General features: G+C 45.4%; 2 non-coding genes and 1 pseudogene across 2 annotated transcripts; all 3 read right to left on the bottom strand.

Annotated features, from left to right (window-relative positions):
- LOC148165873 (large subunit ribosomal RNA) overlaps positions 1–2,501 on the bottom strand; it is a 5,281-nt pseudogene extending 2,780 nt beyond the window's left edge.
- Positions 2,502–3,159: 658 nt separating this feature from the next.
- Positions 3,160–3,316, bottom strand: LOC148165874 (5.8S ribosomal RNA). Its single transcript, XR_015771104.1, has one exon. It is a non-coding gene; the product is annotated as a 5.8S ribosomal RNA (ribosomal RNA).
- A 1,616-nt stretch (positions 3,317–4,932) lies between these two features.
- LOC148165875 (small subunit ribosomal RNA) lies at positions 4,933–6,853 on the bottom strand. Its single transcript, XR_015771105.1, has one exon. It is a non-coding gene; the product is annotated as a small subunit ribosomal RNA (ribosomal RNA).
- Between the last annotated feature and the right edge of the window lie 4,737 nt (positions 6,854–11,590).

An 11,590-nucleotide genomic window follows, 5' to 3' on the forward strand; every position in this document is an offset into this window, starting at 1 on the left:
GAGCCTCGCAGCAAGACGGTTCCGCGGGAGACCAAGGCACGGGACCGAGCTCGGATTCGAAGTACACCGCCGAAGCGACACACCCTGCACCTCGCCCAGGCCCGGCACGTCAGTCGCGACCCGCTTCCCCGCCAAGCCCGACACGCCCCGATCCTCAGAGCCAATCCTTATCCCGAAGTTACGGATCCAATTTGCCGACTTCCCTTACCTACATTATTCTATCGACTAGAGGCTCTTTACCTTGGAGACCTGCTGCGGATATGGGTACGAACCGGCGCGACGCCTCCACGTGGCCCTCTCCCGGATTTTCAAGGTCCGAGGGGAAGATCCGGACACCGCCGCAACTGCGGTGCTCTTCGCGTTCCAAACCATATCTCCCTGCTAGAGGATTCCATGGAACTCGAACGCTCATGCAGAAAAGAAAACTCTTCCCGGATCTCCCGACGGCGTCTCCGGGTCCTTTTGGGTTGCCCCGACGAACTCTCTTTCGAGGGCCCGAATTATAAACGGTTCCGCTGCCGGGTTCCGGAATAGGAACCGGATTCCCTTTCGCCCATCGGGTGTGTGCACAATTCCGTACGTTTCCGTCAACAATTGCGAATTGCGACCAACGACAAAAATCTACACCACATCAACATCGGCTTTCGCCTAGGGCTTAGGATCGACTGACTCGTGTGCAACGGCTGTTCACACGAAACCCTTCTCCACGTCAGTCCTCCAGGGCCTCGCTGGAGTATTTGCTACTACCACCAAGATCTGCACCGACGGCGGCTCCAGACGGCCTCACGGCCAGTCCTTCTGCGCTCACCGCCGCGACCCTCCTACTCGTCAGGGCTTCATGGCCGGTTAATTTAATAACCTGACCGCACATGCCTCTGACGGCCGAGTATAAGCACGACGCTTCAGCGCCATCCATTTTCAGGGCTAGTAACTTCGGCAGGTGAGTTGTTACACACTCCTTGGCGGATTCCGACTTCCATGGCCACCGTCCTGATGTCTTAAGTTACCAACGCCTTTCATGGTATCCCATAAGCGTCGATTTAGGCGCTTTAACTCGGCGTTTGGTTCATCCCACAGCGCCAGTTCTGCTTACCAAAAATGGCCCACTTGGCACTCTGATTCGAGTCTCGCGGCTTCAATAGTTCGAGCAAGCCGGAGATCTCACCCATTTAAAGTTTGAGAATAGGTTGAGGCCGTTTCGACCCCAATGCCTCTAATCATTCGCTTTACCGGATGAAACTCGTATGCTATGAGCGCCAGCTATCCTGAGGGAAACTTCGGAGGGAACCAGCTACTAGATGGTTCGATTAGTCTTTCGCCCCTATACCCAGTTCCGACGATCGATTTGCACGTCAGAATCGCTACGGACCTCCATCAGGGTTTCCCCTGACTTCGTCCTGACCAGGCATAGTTCACCATCTTTCGGGTCCCAGCGTGTACGCTCTTGGTGCGCCTCTTCTCGCAATGAGAACGAGACGCCCCGGGAGTGCGGGGCGGCAGCCGTAACGACCGCCCATCCTCCCTTGGTCCGCGCAAGGCGGACCTTCACTTTCATTGCGCCTTTAGGTTTAGTTAAATCCCAATGACTCGCGCACATGCTAGACTCCTTGGTCCGTGTTTCAAGACGGGTCCTGAAAGTACCCAAAGCTATAGCGTCGCAGATCGGCGTTTCAACGAGGTCTGTCCGAGAACACCTCAGCGAACAGCCACCCGGGGACGGGACCGGCACCAGGTCCGATCACCATCACGACGGGCGCGCTTGCCGAAGGTCGGACGCTAACTGTGTAGCGGCCCCGCGCCATCTGTATACCGTCGAGCGAGCCGATCGGGAAACACCACGGGTTCATTCGGCGAACGGCGAACCGTCCGAACGAGCTCCACCGCGGGCCTTAGACCGGCACTCAACGGATCGCGACGTCCTACAGGGGGAGAAGTGCACGCGTTCGACGGCAGATCGACAAAACGAAAGGTGCAAACGACGCGTACGCCATCTGTCACACGATCGTCCAGCGCCGCCATCGAGTCACGCTGAATCTCCCCTTTCGACCTTTCGGGTTTCTCAGGTTTACCCCTGAACGGTTTCACGTACTATTGAACTCTCTCTTCAAAGTTCTTTTCAACTTTCCCTCACGGTACTTGTTCGCTATCGGTCTCGTGGTCATATTTAGCCTTAGATGGAGTTTACCACCCACTTAGGGCTGCACTCTCAAGCAACCCGACTCTGAGGAGAGATCCTCCCGTTATCGGCAGCGGTCGCTACGGGCCTGGCACCCTCTATGGGCTGTGGCCCCGTTCAAGATGGACTTGGACGCGCCGCACGATCTCGGGATGACGGATCCTCCCTAACACCACATTTCCCGGCGTCCGGTTTCGGCCGCGGGATTCGGTGCTGGGCTTCTCCCTGTTCGCTCGCCGCTACTGAGGGAATCCTAGTTAGTTTCTTTTCCTCCGCTTAGTAATATGCTTAAATTCAGCGGGTAGTCTCACCTGCTCTGAGGTCGCATATGAAAAATAAAAATTTTTCATTCGGTCATTTCGACGATCACGACACGTCTCCCATTCCTTGCTATACGTGTTCGTCATTTTTCTTTTTAAAAAATGGCTAAGTTTACAGAAACGCTTACGATCTGACGTCTGTCGCGATTTGCATTACACGTCTCGGACACGACGACCGTCTATAACGTTCTCAACCTTAAAACGCCATTTTTTTTTTTAAATGACGACATGTTGAAGAAATAGGACGTGCTACGCCGAAAGACCAGCCAACAACTACAACAAGTAGTAGTTGGTCGCTTTCGCGTCTTAAGATGTCGCGCAAATTTACTCGCTGCACGAGAAACGCACACAAACACACGATTCTACGACACACCACGCAAGAACATGTGCCGACGTAAACACTTTCGTATTTATGATTCGCAAGGTGGACGTCCGACGGACTTTGTAAAAAAAAAATACAAAGCATACCCGTCCCGTCCTTTTTGACGAAAAAACACGCTCGAGTAAACGTCTCGGCACACGTTCGAGGCGTGCGTCGTTATATCGTGACGTAAGTGACGATCACGTACATTAATGAGTACCTATTCGACGCGTCGCAACACATCCAACACGCTCCGACGTTTTCGTCCGAAAACGAAAACCGAGCAGTCTTTGAAATTGACACGACCCTCAGCCAGGAGTGGTCCGGGAACATTATATCCGAGGACCGCAATGTGCGTTCGAAATGTCGATGTTCATGTGTCCTGCAGTTCACAAGTTGACGCGCAATTAGCTGCGTTCTTCATCGACCCACGAGCCAAGTGATCCACCGTTCAGGGTAATCTTTTTAAAATTTAAACGCTCGTTCCACAAGAACCCCGATCATGCCGATCGTCCAGCTGTCTATACACGTCTTGCAAAAATTTTTGCGTACGTGCGTACATCCGAAACGAAAATGATCTTCGTGGTTCCGAAACGTGCCACGTCTAAAATTTCGGTGTTGTGGTATGGATATTTATGATTCTCGCTCTTAATTGTCTTTCGTCCGTACTTTCTCGTCTGAAAGGGAACGCGATCGTCGGTCTCAGTTTTACGCGTACGAAAAAATTAAAAAAAATATTAACCCAAACACAAATTTGTATCCGCGCACCGAAAAAGAAGCACTTTTCTTTTTCACGCGGTCTCCGCTTTTACACGCAAAGTACGAGCATGTATGTGTGAAGATGGGACATGTTCGATACGATTTTAATTAGGAATTTGCCAATTTCCTTTTTCTCAGCAATAATTTTAATAAATAATGCTGCTTTCTCTCATAAACTACATTTTCGGTAGTTTTCCTTTATTGTGTCTTTCATTTAGTGTGCGTGTGTCAAGCACTTTAAAAAGTGTGACGAAGAGACGGTTTTTGATCGATCGGAATCAACACATCATTACATCATCGTACTCGTTATGAAAAAGCGAATTAGTATCCGCCGTAAGCGAAAAGAGATTTTCGCGGGCGGTCTTTGTGTTCGTGTTTCAATTTTCTTTCTATATTTTTTCGTCGCCAAACCGAAGACAGATCGTGAATTTTGACGAAAAAATCTATAGACGTGCCAGACTGAGCGTCTAACATAAAATCCTCAAGTTTACCGTTCTATATCGTGACTTAATGACGATTGACGGTGTATATAATTTTGAAATGGTGCAGTCGTACGCTCCGTAAAGAGAATTTTACCGTTTCTAACGAAATCACTTTACCACATCTACCAAAAACATTAAAAAAGCAAGGTGTGATGTGTGTGTGATCGCTCGTTTAACGGCGCTTTCAAAAAACTCTTTGAAGCGTCTAACGACGAACATCATTCACGCGAATCGTAAAATCGGGAGCGTTTCTCGCCGGTCCCGTAGCCGGGCGTAAATCATTTAAAACCCACGGAGTCGTAACCTAATTCGACACCTGCGATTTTCTTCTTTCTCGACTACTCTGCTACATCCTCTCCGTGTGTCCGAAAAAAGAGGACTTCTAACGTCTTTCGACTTTCGCGGTGGAGTTCACAACTTTCCGCGATCCGGTCGAAAAACCGAAAGCGTCCCTCCTTTTTTCCATCATTGGAAAAGATCGAGAGATAGTACAAAAAAAATCAAAAAATCTAGGTACCCGAAGAAACAGCCGTATGCCCGAGCGAATTCGGTTTTTCTCGTTCAAAAAAGGTGAAAAACTCGATCGCAAGGACCGGCGCTGCGGGCCAGCGTAACGCTATTGTTTTTCCGAATATGTACGATTCGTAGTTCAAAACGTCGTACACACGGTGTTTCAAAAAGAAACAAGCAACGGCACGACAAAAGATCGTGCCGTCGACTCCATGTCATCGACGACGGTGTTGTAAAAACATAAAGTGTACATCGACACGATCAAATAAAAATGCATAATAATAAATTATACATATGTCAAAATTCGTGTGTACGAGGACACGTTAATGATCCTTCCGCAGGTTCACCTACGGAAACCTTGTTACGACTTTTACTTCCTCTAAATGATCAAGTTTGGTCATCTTCCCAGCGACATCGACGACGTCGAAACGCCATCGCGTACCGGTCCGAAGACCTCACTAAATCATTCAATCGGTAGTAGCGACGGGCGGTGTGTACAAAGGGCAGGGACGTAATCAACGCGAGCTTATGACTCACGCTTACTGGGAATTCCTCGTTCATGGGGAACAATTGCAAGCCCCAATCCCTAGCACGAAGGAGGTTCAGCGGGTTACCCAGACCGCTCGGTCAGGGAGGACACGCTGATTCCTTCAGTGTAGCGCGCGTGCGGCCCAGAACATCTAAGGGCATCACAGACCTGTTATTGCTCAATCTCGTGCGGCTAGAAGCCGCCTGTCCCTCTAAGAAGAATTGTTTGTACGCCGACAGTAAAAACCGCGCACGACCACCGGGCGAACCCAGGATCGACGGGCCTTTGGGATGTCGAAATACGCCTATTTAGCAGGCTAGAGTCTCGTTCGTTATCGGAATTAACCAGACAAATCGCTCCACCAACTAAGAACGGCCATGCACCACCACCCACCGAATCAAGAAAGAGCTCTCAATCTGTCAATCCTTCCGGTGTCCGGGCCTGGTGAGGTTTCCCGTGTTGAGTCAAATTAAGCCGCAGGCTCCACTCCTGGTGGTGCCCTTCCGTCAATTCCTTTAAGTTTCAGCTTTGCAACCATACTTCCCCCGGAACCCAAAAGCTTTGGTTTCCCGGAAGCTGCCCGCCGAGTCATCGGAAGAACGTCGGCGGATCGCTAGCTGGCATCGTTTATGGTTAGAACTAGGGCGGTATCTGATCGCCTTCGAACCTCTAACTTTCGTTCTTGATCAATGAAAGCGTTTTTGGCAAATGCTTTCGCTTCTGTCCGTCTTGCGACGATCCAAGAATTTCACCTCTAACGTCGCAATACGAATGCCCCCATCCGTTCCTATTAATCATTACCTCGGGGTTCCGAAAACCAACAAAATAGAACCGAGGTCCTATTCCATTATTCCATGCACACAGTATTCAGGCGAAGTTTTAGCCTGCTTTAAGCACTCTAATTTGTTCAAAGTAAACGTGCCGGCCCACCTCGACACTCAATGAAGAGCACCGCGGCGGGATTGAGTTGGGCCGCCCTCTCGAGCTAAGCCCACCGGCAGGACGTCCCGCGGCACGCCAGTTGACACCGCGAACGATGAACCGGCGGCGCGGGACACAGATTCGACTACGAGCTTTTTAACCGCAACAACTTTAATATACGCTATTGGAGCTGGAATTACCGCGGCTGCTGGCACCAGACTTGCCCTCCAATTGATCCTCGTTAAAGGGTTTAGAGTGTACTCATTCCGATTACGGGGCCTCGGATGAGTCCCGTATCGTTATTTTTCGTCACTACCTCCCCGTGCCGGGAGTGGGTAATTTGCGCGCCTGCTGCCTTCCTTGGATGTGGTAGCCGTTTCTCAGGCTCCCTCTCCGGAATCGAACCCTGATTCCCCGTTACCCGTTACAACCATGGTAGGCGCAGAACCTACCATCGACAGTTGATAAGGCAGACATTTGAAAGATGCGTCGCCGGTGCGAGACCGTGCGATCAGCGTAAAGTTATTCAGAGTCACCAAGTTGTACGATGACGGAGACCGCCACCGATTGGTTTTGATCTAATAAAAGCGCTCCTTCCGTTTCCGGTTGGAGCTCTGTTTGCATGTATTAGCTCTAGAATTACCACAGTTATCCAAGTAAATGTGGGTACGATCTAAGGAACCATAACTGATTTAATGAGCCTTTCGCGGTTTCACCTTAATTTGGCTTGTACTGAGACATGCATGGCTTAATCTTTGAGACAAGCATATGACTACTGGCAGGATCAACCAGGGAACTGCGTTCTTGTTTTAAAATAAGAGAGTTTTAGTCTTTCTTTCCTTCTAGTCATATAAGCTACAATAATCGTAGAATTTCGGAAAGACACCTGCTGCTCTTATAAAAAACTGAACACTTTCCTATTATTGTTTTGAAGAAAGTGTGCGTGTCTGCGAAACGAAAACCTCGTAAGAAGAGACGTAACGCCACGCGATCTTTCTGGATGGAAAATTTTTCGACATTTTTTTCACATCATCCTTGATTGAATCTCCTGCAACAATTTTATTCTTATTCATCCGTTCTAAGTTGTCGTCGTCGTCGAAATAAATAATTTGTACACACTTCGGGGTACACGTTTGTCAAAATTCATGAAATGCAACGTAACATTTTTACTTTAATAAATTTTTACAGTGCATTCAGATCGACTAAACGAACAACGACGGATGAATTGATTTATGGATTTTTATTTGTTGCGACTCATCGGAGGAGAGAGTGAAGAAAAAATAATCCAATATCATGGTTACGGAATAATTTTCTATGACTTTTTCATCCTTGTTTGAATCTTGCAACAATTAATTTTATTCATCCGTTCTAAGTTGTCGTCGTCGTCGAAATAAATAATTTGTACACATTTCGGTACACGTTTGTCAAAATTCATGAAATGCAAACGTAACATTTTACTTTAATAAATTTTTACAGTGCATTCAGATCGACTAAACGAACAACGACGGATGGATTACTTATTTTTGTTGCGACTCATCGGACGAAAAGTAGAAACATAATCCTCCATTGTAATATAGTTTTTACGGAAAATTTTTCTTTTATTTTATATCCTTGATTGAATGCTGCATTTTATCCGTCTTTTTTTCGTCAAAAACAGAGATCAATGCGATTCATCGGACGAAGAAATAATTTCCCAGTTCAAAATTTAGAGATTTTTGGGCACATCGACTTGAAATTTTATCGTAAAGAAAAAATATCGTCGTCGACAAGCAAAAGTTCAAACATTCTCCATACTCTTCGCTAGATTGAAAGCGACGGTTTATTGTGAGATTTCTCTTTAGAAATATTCACACGTTACGAGTTTATGAAATTTTATTTATTTCAAAATTCTCGCTCGGACTTTAGTGAGTTGACGCATTTGTTAATTTTTGGTCGTTCTGACACGAACACATAAAATCTTTGATTGCATTTGGACCGCTAACATAGAAACGCTCGCCGCATCCGCAATCTCGCTGTGCATGGTCAATGGCAAGATTTGTCATCCCTCAAACGATGGTGGGTCCACAGGGTACACATTCCGGCCATCGTCCCAACTACGGGTAAGTCGCGGTGTACGAGAGGTAACAAGATAATCGGACGCACATAAAATCACATTTCGATCGTACGCTTTTGTCCGCTGCTACATACCACCACTACTATCCCTATATATGCCAGCGCGGCAGCGTTCAGCTCTGAATCACTCGATGCGCGAAACGGTCGAAATCCCATAGCGCGCCGGCCGCTCGCTATGGGCGAGGGGTCGGGTAAATCGGTCTGATCGCTCGGTGCAAAAGTCCGTTTGGGTACTTAGAGACGGAATTTTAAAATTCTGATTTCGCAGATCAATTTCAAGGGTCATTAGGACTCGAATGCCGTTAACGGTGTTTTGAAAAAAATATTTTTTACGTTTTTACGGCATTTCGACCGAACACCTCAGTTCCGACTTCGGACTTAGAATAATTTTCATCAAAATTTCGAACGCCTCAGTTTCCAGAGGGTTTTAGATCCCGTTTAGTTAGGGGTTTGAAATTATCACAGCCACCCTTGTTTGGTGTTAGTTCGACCGTAACTTTTGTTCGTTTGCATTTAATTTCGATTTTTCTGGGACTTTTGGTCAATGTAAATTTATCAACCGCTACACTTCCGACTTCGGACTTAGACGAATGAGCGCCGAACGCTACAGTTTCGACTTCGGACTTAGAAAAATTTCGCTCGACCGCCACAGTTTCGAATTGGACTTAGAAAAATTTCGGTCGAACGCCTCAGTTTCGAATCGGACTTAGAAAAATTTTGGTCGACCGCTACAGTTTCGACTTCGGACTTAGAAAAATTTCGTTCGAACGCTACAGTTTCGACTTCGGACTTGGAAAAATTTCGCTCGACCGCCACAGTTCCAACATGAGACTTAGAAAAATTTTTATCAAAAATTCGAACACCTCAGTTTCGACTACGGACTTAGAAAAATTTCGCTCGACCGCCACAGTTCCTATTTCGGACTTAGAAAAATTTTCATCAAAATTTCGAACGCCTCAGTTTCCAGAGGGTTTTAGATCCCGTTTAATTAGAAGCTTGAAATTATAAAATCTACCTTCTATCGATGTTAGTTCGACCCAAACATTTGTTCGTTTGCATTTAATTTCGATTTTTCTCGTACTTTTGGTCAATGTAAATTTGTCAACCGCTACACTTCCGACTTCGGACTTAGACGAATGAGCGCCGAACGCTACAGTTTCGACTTCGGACTTAGAAAAATTTCGTTCGAACGCTACAGTTTCGACTTCGGACTTGGAAAAATTTCGCTCGACCGCCACAGTTCCAACATGAGACTTAGAAAAATTTTTATCAAAAATTCGAACACCTCAGTTTCGACTACGGACTTAGAAAAATTTCGCTCGACCGCCACAGTTCCTATTTCGGACTTAGAAAAATTTTCATCAAAATTTCGAACGCCTCAGTTTCCAGAGGGTTTTAGATCCCGTTTAATTAGGAGCTTGAAATTATAAAATCTACCTTCTATCGATGCTAGTTCGACCCAAACATTTGTTCGTTTGGATTTAATTTCGATTTTTCTCGGACTTTTGGTCAATGTAAATTTGTCAACCGCTACACTTCCGAGTTCGGACTTAGACGAATGAGCGCCGAACGCTACAGTTTCGACTTCGGACTTAGAAAAATTTTGTTCGAACGCTACAGTTTCGAATTGGACTTGGAAAAATTTCGGTCGAACGCCTCAGTTTCGAATCGGACTTAGAAAAATTTTGGTCGACCGCTACAGTTTCGACTTCGGACTTGGAAAAATTTCGATCGAACGCCACAGTTCCGACTTTTTTTCGAAACTGTAGCGTTCAGTCAAATTGCCGTAAAAACGTAAAAAACTTTTTTTACAAAACATGGTCGACAGCATTCGAGTCCTAATAATCCTTGAAATTGATCTGCGAAATCAGAATTTTAAAATTCCGTCTCTAAGTACCCAAACGGACTTTTGCACCGAGCGATCAGACCGTTTTACTCTACCCCTCGCCCATAGCGAGCGGCCGGCGCACTATGGGATTTCGATCGTTTCACGCATCGAGCGATTCAGAGCTGATCGCTGCCGCGGTGGCATATATAGGGAGTAGTGATGGTAAGTGGCAGCGATGACGGACAAGTACGCACGATGAATGGATTGACATGAAATCAAATGTGCGCGTCCGTACGATCTGTTACCTCTCGTACATCGCGACCCCGTTTAATGATATTATGCTAAATTAAAAATAAAAATACATCGATGAAATAAAAAGTGGTAAGTCTCTAGAAAGACAATATACCGCTGTGAATAAAAATTTCTCGATGAATAGCGAAATGTGAATTAGTCCGCCTGTAACGTGCATTTTGCGAACGAATTAGCTAATTCACCGCTAGTTAAAAAACGTGACCACCCAGTGCTCTTATCCAAAGTCGTCTGCAAATGAGATGAAATTAATAATCTTGACTCTAATGCAGACGACAAATTGAATTGAATAATTTACTTGAATAATGTGACGGATCTATAAAATAAAACACAAAGCCCGAAACACCAAGCAGTAAAAATCTCGATTATTGTTCCGCCCGTTGAAAAACAAAAGATCCGTCACATGGTAAGCAGAACTGGTGAAAATTGTGAAAGACTTGTTTCTCCTCCGATAACAAGCTTGAATTAAATATGATCGAGTGAATGATATTGGAAACCAAAGAACGAAACTGAGGAGAAGCAAATGTTCAGTAATATATTATGAATAATTATAATATTAATATAAATAATAATATTATATTAAAAATGGGAATTGTATGTGGTTGATGGAAAAAGTTTTTTTTTCTGTTGACCGCTACAGTTCCCAATTTGGACTTAAAAAAAAAAAAAAAAAAAAAAAAAAAAAAAATTGTGTATACGGAAGGTAAAAAGCAAAAAATAAAATATTTTATTATTTTTTTTACTTTTTTTACGGGTCCCTACCGCTACAGTTCCCACTGAATGTGTCCTTTTCGCGCTAAGTCCATGCAGTCGCTACAGTTCCGAAACTGGACTTGTAAAAATTTCGACATTTTTGAACGCATCAGTTCCGAACGAGGTTTCAAAACTGTAGCGTTCGGTGTAAACGCATCAGTTCCGAATGAGTTTTCGCAACTGTGGCGTTTCATTTTTGTGCTTTCATGGTTGCATAAACAATCGCCAGTGTGAACGCTTCAGTTCCGAATGAGTTTTCGAAACTGTAGCGTTTCATATTTGTGCTTTCATGGTTGCATAAGCAATCGCCAGTGTGAACGCTTCAGTTCCGAATAGATTTTCGAAACTGTAGCGTTCAATGTGAACGCTTCAGTTCCGACTTTGGACTTAGAATAATTTTCATCAAAATTCGAACGCCACAGTTTCGAAAGGGTTTTAGATCCCGTTCAGTTAGGGACTTAAAATTATGACATCCACTTTCGATTAATGTTAGTTCGGTCCGAACTTTTGTTCATTTTCATTTAATTTCA

Source organism: Gnatocerus cornutus, unplaced genomic scaffold (genome assembly GCF_029298725.1).
Source record: "Gnatocerus cornutus isolate USDA-ARS CGAHR unplaced genomic scaffold, icGnaCorn1.1 ctg00000163.1, whole genome shotgun sequence".
NCBI lineage: Eukaryota > Metazoa > Arthropoda > Insecta > Coleoptera > Tenebrionidae > Gnatocerus > Gnatocerus cornutus.